The sequence below is a fragment of the Pinus tabuliformis genome, chromosome 9 (genome assembly GCF_031772625.1).
Source record: "Pinus tabuliformis cultivar Carrire ecotype Pingquan chromosome 9, CPIR1, whole genome shotgun sequence".
Classification (NCBI taxonomy): Eukaryota; Viridiplantae; Streptophyta; class Pinopsida; order Pinales; family Pinaceae; genus Pinus; species Pinus tabuliformis.
In genome coordinates this window covers 1,469,823,589-1,469,837,892 of record NC_142307.1, presented here as the reverse complement: position 1 = coordinate 1,469,837,892, position 14,304 = coordinate 1,469,823,589, and the positions used below count along the sequence as shown (strand labels likewise).

At 40.3% G+C, this 14,304-nt stretch overlaps 1 pseudogene; it reads right to left on the bottom strand.

Annotated features, from left to right (window-relative positions):
- Positions 1 to 937: 937 nt before the first annotated feature.
- On the bottom strand, positions 938 to 2,459 carry LOC149154154 (GDP-mannose 4,6 dehydratase 1 pseudogene; annotated as a pseudogene).
- Between the last annotated feature and the right edge of the window lie 11,845 nt (positions 2,460 to 14,304).

Below are 14,304 nucleotides of genomic sequence, written 5' to 3'. Positions count from 1 at the left end.
ACTTTCTTAAGCACAATATAATGGTATCAAAGGAGAGAGAGATGGAAAGACACACTCAGTTCTCTTTCACTGAACAACAACACATGGGCATAAACACTATAGATTGAAAGAGAGGTGGGAGAGAGAATGAAAGAAGAGAGAGGAGGGAAGAGAAAGAAGGAGAGGGGGAGAGAGAGATGGATAGACACACTAGCGTTCTCTGAACAACACATGAGCAAACACACTATAGATTGACCACCATACACCAAGACTCGATACCATAGAAGGACAACTGAAAAAGGAGCACCCAAAAATGCCACAAAACTAGTGGCTCAACTTAATCAATAGGGTGAATAAACCACCACTCTGATACCACGGTTGGAATCACAACATTGGAAAATGAATTCAGCTTGAATAATAAAATTGTACATATATAAATACAACCATGAAACTACACCAAAACCCTAGCGATTAAGTGGCTAACAAACCATGATTACATAGTTGTTTTAATTAAGAAGTTAACCAGGAGAAGTGTTACGGGCAAGCTTCAACACACTAGAACCTTAGACTCATACGCTTACTCATTATCCTTGGATTTTAGTTTAGATTTTAATTTGTTTGGCTGATAATAGAAGCTAATCGATGAGCCAAAATTTGTCAATCTTATCTTATGATGGGGATCCCAATGAAATCTATGGTAACGTAACAAATCACATGCCATATAAAACATAAGCTGAATTGCTAGAGTTAGTTTTGCTAAATAAAATTAGAGGTTACTTTTGTTGAATTATTTATTTTATGGTAAAATATTTAAACAAGTTTAGCAAATAGGTATAATTTTACCTACCATGATTGCATGATGGTTCCTCTCTTTGGTGTTTATATATGTACATAATGAGACCACAATCTACACTTCATCAATGTCGTAATTTTTGAAAAAATGACTGAGATCTCGAACTATAAAGCAAAAAATATTATTCATTCCATATTTTCATCGGATCAAAGGGTAGTACACTTTTAATAAAGCAACTGACAACATAAAAGGATCTGAAAATAAAAGCTTACACAGAAATAGGAGTGTTGGAAAATTTGACTTAAATCTGGATCTAGTTCTAGAACTTGTTAAAGACTAACCTAAATGGATCTGGAAAAAGTTATCAAAGAGTCTGATTTATTCAATGGACCCGTGTGCTGAATCTAGTCCGAGCTTCAAAGTAAATGCTGTTAAACTTCCCACATGCAAGAAGAAAATTGTAATCAGCATTATATTGGTCCTTCAAGGCTGCTGCTGAGAATCAATGTATCCAGCATCAACAAGCACCTTCTCCCTCTTGGCCAACTTCAGGTCAGAATCCACCATCATGGCCACCAATTGCTTAAACCCAACTTTTGGGGCCCATCCAAGAAGCTTCCTTGCCTTGGATGAATCACCCCTCAGATTATCAACTTCAGCAGGCCTGAAATACCTGGGATCTATAACCACATGATCGTTCCAGTTCAACCCCACATACCCAAAGGCCTCCTTCAGAAACTCCTCAACGGTATGGCTATCATCAGTGGCAACAACATAGTCATCGGGCTTATCTTGCTGTACCATCAACCACATTGCCTCCACATAGTCACCAGCAAATCCCCAATCCCTGGAGGCCTTGAGATTGCCCAAATACAGCTTCTTCTGAAGGCCAATTTTGATCCTCCCCACAGCTCTGGTGATCTTCCTTGTCACAAAGTTCTCACCTCTCCTTGGGGACTCATGGTTGAAGAGGATCCCATTGCAGGCAAACATTCCATATGCTTCTCTGTAGTTGACAGAATACCAATGGGCTGCAAGCTTGGAGACAGCATAAGGACTTCTAGGGTGGAAGGGGGTGTTCTCATTCTGAGGTGGGGGTGTAGCACCATACATTTCAGAGGATCCTGCTTGGTAATACTTGACCTTCCTTCCTGTGTTCTCAATGTGGATTCTCACAGCTTCAAGGAGGCTCAGTGCGCCCTTGGCTACAACATCAGCAGTGTAATCTGGGTTTTCGAATGAGACACCCACATGAGACTGCGCAGCCAGGTTGTAGACTTCATCTGGGCAGATTGCATCCACCCATTTTCTCAGGGATGATGCGTCAGTCAGATCTCCATAGTGTAGCTTCATACGAGCTTGGGTATTGTGGGGATCAATGTATATATGATCAAGACGCTGTGTGTTGAAATTGGAAGAACGGCGAATGATTCCATGCACTTCATAGTTCTTTTTCAGAAGAAATTCAGTGAGATAAGATCCGTCCTGGCCTGTTATGCCTGTTATCAGCGCCTTCTTTGCTTTCGGAGCTTCTCCCATTGTCGGATCTGGATACCCAACTCTTAAAAACTGCCGAGCTTTGGGCAAGCTCGGTGAGATCTCTGAAAAACTGCCGTGCTTTGGACGAGCTCTGAGATCTATTCACGCGCTGTCTCAATAAGCTACCACGGTACAGAAAATATTGAAGGAGAAATGCCTTAATATACAGAAGAAACCCGATTCACTCGGTGGAAATTCAACAATGTGAAACGGCCCACATGGCTAAAAAAGTCGTTCGTAAAATTTCATCGGTTGTACTATTAAATTTTCCACACCCATTCTTCCCTGCTTAGATGGTGGTTATCCTCGGTGGGCGTGACCTAGTGCAACTTCCTGGAAATAGGTCAAGTTCATATCCCAAGGGTGAGGGAAGGTGTTGGAACATTTAAAATTGGTTTTTTTTCTTCAATTATATTATGAAATGGTTTTTTTTTAAGTGTATATGAAACAAGTCTAGTCCGTATCCTATGGGTGAGGGAAGGTGTTTCACCTTTTAAAATTATTTTTGTCCGGATGTATGTGAAGGAAAGTGTTTTGTTGTTTTGGTGTGTTTTAATAGTTTGTGTTAATTTGTCTCTCAGTATTGGTTTGTGTTAATTTATTAGGTTTAATTTTGAAAAATAAATATTTATTTTTAAAATATTATTAAAAAAAAATAATTTTCAAACATTTGATTATACCATACACCATGCTATGTAGATACACATATTTTATGCCATAATGTATGGATATGGTTATAATATTCATGTATTAAACATATTTTACGTCATAATGTATGGACATAGTGGCAATATTCATGTATTAATTTTAGATATTTGTGTAGTGGTTTTTTACTCTTAAGTTACTTCTCACCGTAATTTAAGCCATTCACAATATTGACGTATTATTTTTAGATATTTGTGTAGTGGTTTTTTACTCTTAAGTTACTTCTCACTGCAATTAAGGTCATTCACAATATTCACGTATTATTTTTAGATATTTGTGTAGTGGTTTTTTACTCTTAAATTACTTCTCACCGTAATTTAAGTCATTCACAATATTCATGTATTATTTTTAGATATTTGTGTAGTGGTTTTTACTCTTAAGTTACTTCTCACCGTAATTTAAGCCATTCACAATATTCATGTATTATTTTTAGATATTTGTGTAGTGGTTTTTTACTCTTAAGTACTTCCCACCCTAATTTAAGCCATTCACAATATTCATGTATATTTTTTAGATATTTATGTAGTGGTTTTTTACTCTTAAGTTACTTTTCACAGTAATTTAAGCCATTCACAATATTCATGTATTATTTTTAGATATTTGTGTAGTGGTTTTTTACTCTTAAGTTACTCCTCACGGTAATTGAAGCCATTCACAATATTCATGTATTATTTTTAGATATTTGTGTAGTGGTTTTTTACTCTTAAGATACTCCTCACCGTAATTTAAGCCGTTCACAATATTCATGTATTATTTTTAGAGATTTGTGTAGTGTTTTTTTACTCTTAAGTTACTTCTCACCTTACTTTAAGCCATTCACAATATTCATGTATTATTTTTAGATATTTGTGTAGTGGTGTTTTACTCTTAACTTACTTCTCACCGTAATTTAAGCCATTCACAATATTCATCTATTATTTTTAGATATTTGTGTAGTGGTTTTTTACTCTTAAGTTACTTCTCACCATAATTTAAGCCATTCACAATATTCATGTATTATTTTTAGATATTTGTGTAGTTGTTTTTTACTCTTAAGTTACTTCTCACCGTAATTTAAGCCATTCACAATATTCATGTATTATTTTTACATATTTGTGTAGTGGTTTTTTACTCTTAAGTTACTTCTCACCATAATTTAAGAATTTTTTTGCATAAAAAATGGATCCGAATCGAATATAAATAAGCATGTTTATGAGGACTTACTTTTCACTATTATTTATGTTTTCCTCAGCACTTATGTAGGAGTAAAATTGTAAATGTGTACACTTTACTAGTGATTACTACCCACCAAATGATTTATCCATTTCACATATCAATTTATTAGTTCCTCCCAGAGAAAGTTTTCCATGTGCCTATTAACCACCATTAGTGTAATGACCCCAGATTTATGTAAATTTGAAAGTTACTGTGGTAAAAGACTAATACAGTTGTTGTTATGTTTTAAACAAAACTGTGGCAAACTAATTCTGATTGAATAATTTAAATTTAAATATTTTCTTGGAATTGCTGGCAGCCTCTAAGAGGTGAATCTTAAAGAAAATGATCAGTTGGGATAACTGATGGAACTACCCTCCAAAAGGGGGAAAAGCCCTGACTGAGGGATTCTGTGCTGTTGGGACAGACAGAGGAAAAACAAATCTTGCTCCAAGAGTAAAGGAGAAGAGGGAGGTTAAGTCTGGTGAGGACCAGATAACCTGGCACAAGAAGTGCACTGTTCCTGTTGAGGGCTGGAGGCCTGCAGGATTGCTCGGGGGGAGAACACCGTCTGAAGGATGGATTCTCATGGCTGGGAGGAGAGCAGAAATTTAAGCTCAGGTGACTTTTTGTTTGAGCAAAACCATTCCTGACCGAGGTGATCAGGTACGGTTCCAAACTAGTAGTCCCTGTTATGAAAATATTGTGTAGGGAATTTACAGTGATTTACTTAGGTGAGACTGTTTAATTCCTAGATACTGTTGCGAAAATAGTATAATGTGCATCTGGAAAAGCTAAAAGAGGAAACTGTTGTTAATGGGTCAACTGTGATAATACCCAGACAGTAATCATAGTGCAGAAATGTAGAATCGAAGAGTTGTACGGGTATACAGAACCCTACACCAGGACTGGCTACCGAAATAGCAGTCTCGATTCCATAGCCATTAGTAAAAGAGTTATTATTCACATTGTTAAACTTTGAACAGTTAAGTAATAATATCTTTATATCCAGCAGACTGTGAGTGTCGTGGAACAGTGAATGAACGAGGGTTTATACCCTTGAGAGAAAGAATAGGCAATGCCTGTAATAAAAGAAATCTCGGGACAGAGAATGTACCCTGGTAGATAGCCTAGGTTTCCTAAATCGTGTGTGTTCAATAGAGAAACTCTGCGCAGAAGAGCGATGGACGATGGGTCAATGCCCTTATGTTATATTAAGGGATTACCACCAAGCCTCAATGCTTTGGTACAAAACCCAAAGGGAAATCTGTAATAACAACCAGTTCTGCGAATAGAACGAATACATTTCCACATGCTGTGAAATACAGTGACGGAAAACATTAACTGAAACGAGGAACAAGATTCTGTGTATTAGAGCTAAAACCGATAACTATGAAAGCATATATTCATTGTAGTGCATGTAAACAAAAGAGGAACATTCATCTGTAAACCTGAGACGAGAACATGCATCTGGTAATAACATATAACCTTGTTCAATCCGAGCAAAAGAACTGTGCATGCGAGTAAAGAAATGTGACTCCATTGAACAGTAAGTATATGTATGCAAACCATAACCCTTTCGGACTCATGCATGCGAGCAAAAAAAGAAGGTAACCTTGTGAAACCGCAAGTCTGTGTATAAAAACCATAACCATAGACACATATATAATAGCCTGCGGGACTGTATAATGGAACAGAGGTCATGCATGCAAAGTAATCCTTTCCACAGGATAAGGAATTATTATTCAAACATTATTTATGCGCCAAACTATGATAAACCAGCTGGTGGAACCTTAATATTTTAATACAGAAATCTATAGCAAGATTATCATCATAATATGGTAATATCAAGACAGTACTGTGCGGAAGGAAAAGACCAAAACCCGTATAGTATATAATCTCTAAGACTCTGTCCTGAGGAATGAACATTCAAACGAAAATACCCAATACATTAGCGAAATGTCTGTGGGTCGAGGAAAGTCTTTACAGAATTAAAAGACAAATTTATATCCTGAGCATATCCATACATATGCGAATAGAAAACAGTTCCATTATATACATTCATAATCATATCTGCGCGTGGAGGCCAGATATAAACCCTTGTAAACACAGTAATAGTTTAAGCCTGCCAATAGAGGCTCGGCAGTTCTCAAAAAGAGGCAAACTCGATGGTTACAACAAAACCCAGAACCTCTGTAAGAAATAATTTGTAATCGGTTAACACAGTCAACCTTAGCTAAGCAGCGAGCTGACTGTAAGGTTCTTCACCGAGATCACTCGGAAGTAAACGAGACAACCATAAGGGAAACAGAGACCTGCATAGACCATAGAGGGTATGCACAACTGTAAACCCTGAACCATATTCAAACGAACCAACCCTCAAATGCCGAGAAGCTTACCTGGTGTGGTTCGAGACCGCTGTCGAGCAAACCACTGTGAAAGTCGACCAAAGCATAGCCAGGGCAGCTGCACAAGAACTTGACAGGGAAAAAACGAGAACGCAATAAGTGATAAGTCGTGATATTCCAGCCATGAAACGAAACACAGAACTGAACAAAAACATTCTTCATTACCTGTGAGGTCGATGCGAATAGGATCCAGCTCCGGTCATGACAGGGTTGCAGTATAGAGCTGTTGGTAGCGAGCTCGTGGAGCAGCAAAGAGCCCGTCCGCAAAGACCGCAGACATCAAATGAAACAATGCAGTGTATGGTCGATTAAATATCAACGAAAAACCCTGAGTGAGCTCCAGCCCTCCGATCTCCGGAAGAGATCTGGACCGTCGGAGCATGGCGGGAGTAGCTGGCGGAGAAATCAAGGTTGGCGTTACCGAGAGGTCACATGGCTGGGGAAACCAGGCCATGCCACCTGCCCCAGAAGGACGGGCGAACATAAAAGTGACTGTGATCTGTCAATGGTCAAGTACTGTGGCGGGATCCAAGGAGCCCACGCCATTAATACAAGCAGCTAAATATCTGTGGTGGTTGAAGTAAATCAAACAATACATAACTTAGGACATGGTACCAGACATGATGCCGCGTGGGAGACTCAGCCGAGACCATAGCATAGGTGTCAACCAAACAAAATATACATGGTATAGATTGTGTAATGTAGTATCGTATGCCAACTGTACCGTGTAACCTATGTTCCATGCAAAGCAAGCCATAGACATATATCTTTATAATTGTAAAGTGTAATGCGCACATAAAGCTGGTAACCATATGGTAAGCTCAAAGTAAAAGGTTAACATGCATGTAATGTATATTTACAATTTTTTTTTTTATGTATGTGTTAAAGTAGGTGTGACAAATTGGTATCAGAGCCCAGTTTCAACACTGTGGCCTCAAAGTAAAGCATGTACAGTATGCAGAAGGGTACACCAAGTAAACTGATGCAAACTAACAAACGTACTTAACTGTGTTCTGTTTATCTGGAATGAAATACAGAATTGCAATAGCTGGCAGTTAATCAAAGTGGGGACAAAATGCAAGGACCCGGCAGTAACCCTCAAGAGAATGCAGGACTGTGGGTGCAATTGGATGCAGAATCACGGAGTACTAATCTTGCAATCCTGGAAACTGTCCAGGAATTGAAAAATGAAATGGCACGGTTGCGAGAGGACAACGCACGTCTAACAGTTGAACAGGAAAAGATTCTGAAGAGCCTGTCAGACAGGCAAAACCCACCCCTGTCCAACCCCAGTGCAGAACAGCAAAGGATAACAGAAGATCAAGATTATCAAATGGAACCTGAAAATTCTGAAGATAAGGAGGATCACTCTGATAATGCACCTCAACAGCAAACATCAAAACGTCAGAAAGTGGAATTGCAGGGAGAATTTCGAAAGATTAAACCTCCACATTTTGATGGTGAGCAGGAGGAAGCTGCTGAAGCCTGGTTGATCAATATGAACAAGTATTTTCAGTTGTATGAGTACGACCACAACCTGAAAGCAAGATTGGCAATCTTCCAGTTACAGGGCAAGGCAACCTTGTGGTGGGAGGAAATCAAGATTGTCAAGGGGGTCAGCGAACGAACTATTACATGGGAAAAGTTCCAGAAGTATTTCAAGGAGAGGTACCTGACAGAGCGCTTCTATGATGAGAAGGCCAGAGAATTCCATGACTTAAGACTGGGACAGCAAACCATGGACGAGTTCATTAACCGGTTTACCTCACTGCTACGTTATGTACCTTACATTAAGGAGGAGAAGGCCAAGGTTCAGAGGTTTGTGAGCAGCCTACCTTCATATATAAGGGAAAGGATTGAATTCGATAATCCTAGAACCATGGATGAAGCCATCCGTAAGGCGAGAATCTGTTACCAACAGAGTAAACAGAAGGGGGACACTTCAAGTAAGAGATGGAATGAGAAAAGAAGTGGTCGGGTGGTTGGAAGCAGCAAAGGAGGTCGCAGCAGTGGGAATAAGGGTGCTGGTAAAGGACTAAGTAGTAGACCTGTTGCAAGGAACGTGCCCCGGTCCAGACCAATGAGCGAATCTAAGGCGAATGATCAGTCTGTTAGACCAGATGGTGAGGGGATGACCAGACCACCAGTGCAATGCTGGGGTTGTGGAGGACCCCACTATGTTAAAAATTGTCCACAGAGGAAAGGAACAGACCAGATATCTCAGATACATGAGGCATCAACGGTTGGGGACGTGGCACGTAGCGTACCCAGAATCAATGCAGCGCTGGAGGACCGTCAAGCGGAGTACCAGCCATCTATGATCGAGTTTGAAGGTAAAATCGCAAACCTATCCATAGCTGTTCTTATAGACCCAGGGGCTACCTTAAGTTATATTAGTCCAAAAATTGTAGAACAGTGTAAACTGCAAGCTGAAAAATTCAAGAATCCGTGGCTGGTCCAACTAGCTACAGGAGCCAAGAGACGAGTCTTGGCCAAGGTAAATAATTGTGCCTTAGCCTTAGCAGGGCAGCCAGTAGTGGCAGATTTGAATGTGTTACCGTTGGGCTCCTACGATATTTTGATTGGGATGGACTGGCTGGAGAAACACTGGTCCTTGGTGAACTGCAAGACCAAGACCATATATTATAAAGATGACCAGGGAGATCAGCAAGAATTACAAGGAATCAGACACCCTGTGCAGATCCGACCCATTACAGCTACCCAGCTAGCTAAGTGCATCAAGAAGAAATGTCAAATCTACGCTATCCAGGTGGGGTATGCAAATCAAAAGGACAAAACTGCCATGCTGGGTAACATTCCGATAGTGCAAGAGTTTGCAGATGTTTTTCCCGAGGAAGTGCCGGGATTACCACCAAAACGGGATGTGGATTTCACTATTGAGCTAATTCCGGGGGCAGCACCTGTATCACGGGCACCCTACCGTATGAGTGTGCCAGAACTAACAGAATTAAAGATGCAGCTACAAGAACTGTTAGATAAAAACTATATCAGACCCAGCGTGTCGCCTTGGGGAGCCCCAGTGCTGTTTGTCAAAAAGAAAGATGGAACCTTTCGGATGTGCATTGATTATCGCCAGTTAAATAAGCTTACAATCAAAAACAAATATCCTTTGCCTAGAATCGACGAGCTCTTTGATCAGGTGAAGGGAGCAACGGTATTTTCAAAAATTGATCTGCGATCTGGTTACCATCAGATCAGAATAAAAGAGGAAGATATCGCTAAGACCGCCTTCAGAACGCGGTATGGGCATTATGAGTTCGTGGTGTTACCTTTTGGGCTGACAAATGCACCTGCCACTTTCATGTGTTTGATGAACAGTGTGTTTCATCGGTTTTTAGATAAATTTGTGCTGATATTCATAGATGACATCCTGATTTACAGCAAATCAAGGAAGGAACATGAGGAGCACCTTAGATTGGTGTTGCAAACTTTGCGGGAACATCAATTATATGCAAAGTTCAGTAAATGCGATTTTTACAAGGAGGAGATACAATATTTGGGCCACGTGATCACTAAAGAAGGCATTGCAGTGGACCCTGAGAAGATTAGAACTATAATGGAGTGGCCTATACCAAAGGACGTGGCAGATATTAGGTCCTTTATGGGGTTAGCAGGGTATTATAGAAGATTTGTCGAAGGCTTTTCGAGAGTAGCATACCCAATCACCTCTTTGCAGAAGAAAGGAAAAGTATTTAAGTGGACCTCAGAGTGCCAGAAGAGCTTTGAACAGCTCAAGCACTTACTCACTACTGCACCTATATTAAGTATAGCTGATCCTAACAAGGATTACGTGGTCTGCACGGACGCAAGTAAAGAAGGTGTGGGAGGAGTGCTGATGCAGGAAGGAAGAGTCATTGCTTATGAGTCCAGAAAACTGAAAGAGCATGAGCAGAAGTACTCTGCTTATGACATGGAGTTGGCTGCTGTCATTCATGCCCTGAAAATGTGGCGACATTACCTTTTGGGCAGAAAATTTCTGTTATTAACAGACCACCACAGTTTAACGAACTACTTCAGTCAACCCACCTTGAATACGAGACAAGCTCGCTGGGCTGACTTCCTAAGTGGGTTCGACTTTGAAATTAAGCATCTAAAGGGTAAGGAGAACCGAGTAGCGGATGCATTAAGTCGGAAGGTGCAATGCGTGTGCAAAATTTCAGTTAGTAAGTGGCAAAGTACCTTAGTGGAAAAGATAAAAATAGCGGCTGAACAAGATGCTGTTTATCAGCACATCAAACAGCAATTACAGCAGCAATCTGATAAGGAATTACAGCAAGGGTACAAACTAGATGATGCTGATATGTTGTGCTTTAATAATAAGCTGTATGTGCCCAATGAAGACAGCATTAAGAAGCTGATCTTGGATGAATTTCATACCAGCCATTATACGGGACATCCGGGCTACCAGAAAATGGTTACCGCACTCCGCAAAGAGTACTACTGGCCAAAAATGAAGAAAGAGATAGCTGAGTATTTAGCACGCTGTCTAGAATGTCAGCAAATTAAGGCGGAACACATGCACCCAGCAGGGCTGTTACAACCTCTACCCATTCCGGAATGGAAGTGGGAGACTATCTCCATGGATTTTATAACGGGACTGCCCAAAACCAAGAAGAATAATGATTCCATTATGGTGGTAGTGGATAAGCTGAGCAAGGCAGCACACTTCATACCTGTGCAATCGACATATAAGGCTGTACAAATTGCCCATATTTTCATGCAGCATGTGTTCAAATTGCATGGACTGCCGAAAGTGATTATCTCCGATCGGGATGTCAAGTTTACATCAACCTTTTGGAGGACATTGTTTGCTGAACTGGGAACACAGCTGAACTTTAGTACAGCTTATCATCCCCAAACAGATGGCCAAACAGAACGAGTAAATCAAGTTGTGGAGGACATGCTGAGAGCATGCGTTATGATGAAGCCAACTCAATGGGAGGACTATCTCCACTTAGTCGAATTCGCATACAACAATGGATACCATTCCTCAACTCAGATGAGTCCTTTTGAGGTTATGTATGGGCGGAAGTGCCGCACACCCGCAAGCTGGGGTGGACCGGAGGACAGGTTGCGAATAGGTCCTGATATGTTACAGGAAATGGAGAATACAGTAAAAAGGGTGCGTACTAACTTGAAAGCCGCTCAGGACAGGCAGAAAAGTTTCGCTGATCGAAAGAGAAGATTTAAGGAATTCCAGGTTGGGGATCATGTATTTGTGAGGATCCAACCAAGAAGGAGTACCTTGCAGTGGAGCGGATGTGCCAAACTAGCACCTCGTTACTTTGGACCTTTCCAGATCTTGGCCAAAGTAGGACCGGTCGCTTATCAACTTGCCCTACCAAGCCATATTAGGATTCACAATGTGTTTCACGTATCCGTATTAAAGCAATACGTTTACGATCCTAAACATGTGATTCAATGGCAGAATGTGCGGGTAAGAAGTAATCTGGTTATTATGGATGAGCATTGTTTATAAACTGAAAAATAACTAAATCCGTTGCTGTTTGCAGGTCGAGCCGGAAGGCGAGGTTCTGGTCGAACCACTGACCATTCTCGACCGGAGAGAAGTGCAGCTGCGGAAACGAGTTATTTCCCAAGCTAAAGTGCAGTGGCAGCACTATGGACCAGAGGAGGCCACTTGGGAAGATGAGGAACTCCTTAGAGAGGCTTATCCAAACCTGTTTACAGGAGATAGACATCGGGACGATGTCCAATCTCAGGAGGGGGAGATGTAATGACCCCAGATTTATGTAAATTTGAAAGTTACTGTGGTAAAAGACTAATACAGTTGTTGTTATGTTTTAAACAAAACTGTGGCAAACTAATTCTGATTGAATAATTTAAATTTAAATATTTTCTTGGAATTGCTGGCAGCCTCTAAGAGGTGAATCTTAAAGAAAATGATCAGTTGGGATAACTGATGGAACTACCCTCCAAAAGGGGGAAAAGCCCTGACTGAGGGATTCTGTGCTGTTGGGACAGACAGAGGAAAAACAAATCTTGCTCCAAGAGTAAAGGAGAAGAGGGAGGTTAAGTCTGGTGAGGACCAGATAACCTGGCACAAGAAGTGCACTGTTCCTGTTGAGGGCTGGAGGCCTGCAGGATTGCTCGGGGGGAGAACACCGTCTGAAGGATGGATCTCATGGCTGGGAGGAGAGCAGAAATTTAAGCTCAGGTGACTTTTTGTTTGAGCAAAACCATTCCTGACAGAGGTGATCAGGTACGGTTCCAAACTAGTAGTCCCTGTTATGAAAATATTGTGTAGGGAATTTACAGTGATTTATTTAGGTAAGACTGTTTAATTCCTAGATACTGTTGTGAAAATAGTATAATGTGCATCTGGAAAAGCTAAAAGAGTAAACTGTTGTTAATGGGTCAACTGTGATAATACCCAGACAGTAATAATAGTGCAGAAATGTAGAATCGAAGAGCTGTACGGGTATACAGAACCCTACACCAGGACTGGCTACCGAAATAGCAGTCTCGATTCCATAGCCATTAGTAAAAGAGTTATTATTCACATTGTTAAACTTTGAACAGTTAAGTAATAATATCTTTATACCCAGCAGACTGTGAGTGTCGTGGAACAGTGAATGAACGAGGGTTTATACCCTTGAGAGAAAGAATAGGCATTGCCTGTAATAAAAGAAATCTCGGGACAGAGAATGTACCCTGGTAGATAGCCTAGGTTTCCTAAATCGTGTGTGTTCAATAGAGAAACTCTGCGCAGAAGAGCGATGGACGATGGGTCAATGCCCTTATGTTATATTAAGGGATTACCACCAAGCCTCAATGCTTTGGTACAAAACCCAAAGGGAAATCTGTAATAACAACCAGTTCTGCGAATAGAACGAATACATTTCCACATGCTGTGAAATACAGTGACGGAAAACATTAACTGAAACGAGGAACAAGATTCTGTGTATTAGAGCTAAACCCGATAACTATGAAAGCATATATTCATTTTAGTGCATGCAAACAAAGAGGAACATTTATCTGTAAACCTGAGACGAGAATTTGTATCTGGCAATAACAGATAACCTTGTTCAATCTGAGCAAAGAACTGAGCATGTGAGTAAAGAAGGGTGACTCCGTTAAACAGTAAATATATGTAAGCAAACCATAACTTTTCGGGCCTATGCATGCAAGCAAAGGGAAAGTAACCTTGTGAAACCGCAAGCCTGTGCATAAAGAACCTAACCACAGACACATATTTAATAGCCTACGGAACTGTATAATGGAGCAGAGGTCATGCATGCAAAGTAATCCTCCACGGGATAAGGAAATATTATTTACACATTATGATGCGCCAACTATGATAAACCAGCTGGTGGAACCTTAATATTTTAATACATAAATCTATAGCAAGATTATCATCATAATATGGTAATATCAAGACAATACTATGCGGAAGGAAAAGACCAAAACCCGTATAGTATATAATCTCTAAGACTCTGTCCTGAGGAATGAACATTCAAACGAAAATACCCAATACATTAGCGAAATGTCTGTGGGTCGAGGAAAGTCTTTACAAAATTAAAAGACAAACTTATACTCTGAGCATATCCATACATATGCGAACAGAAACAGTTCCATTATATACATTCATAATCATATCTGCGCGTGGAGGCCAGATATAAACCCTTGTAAACACAGTAATAG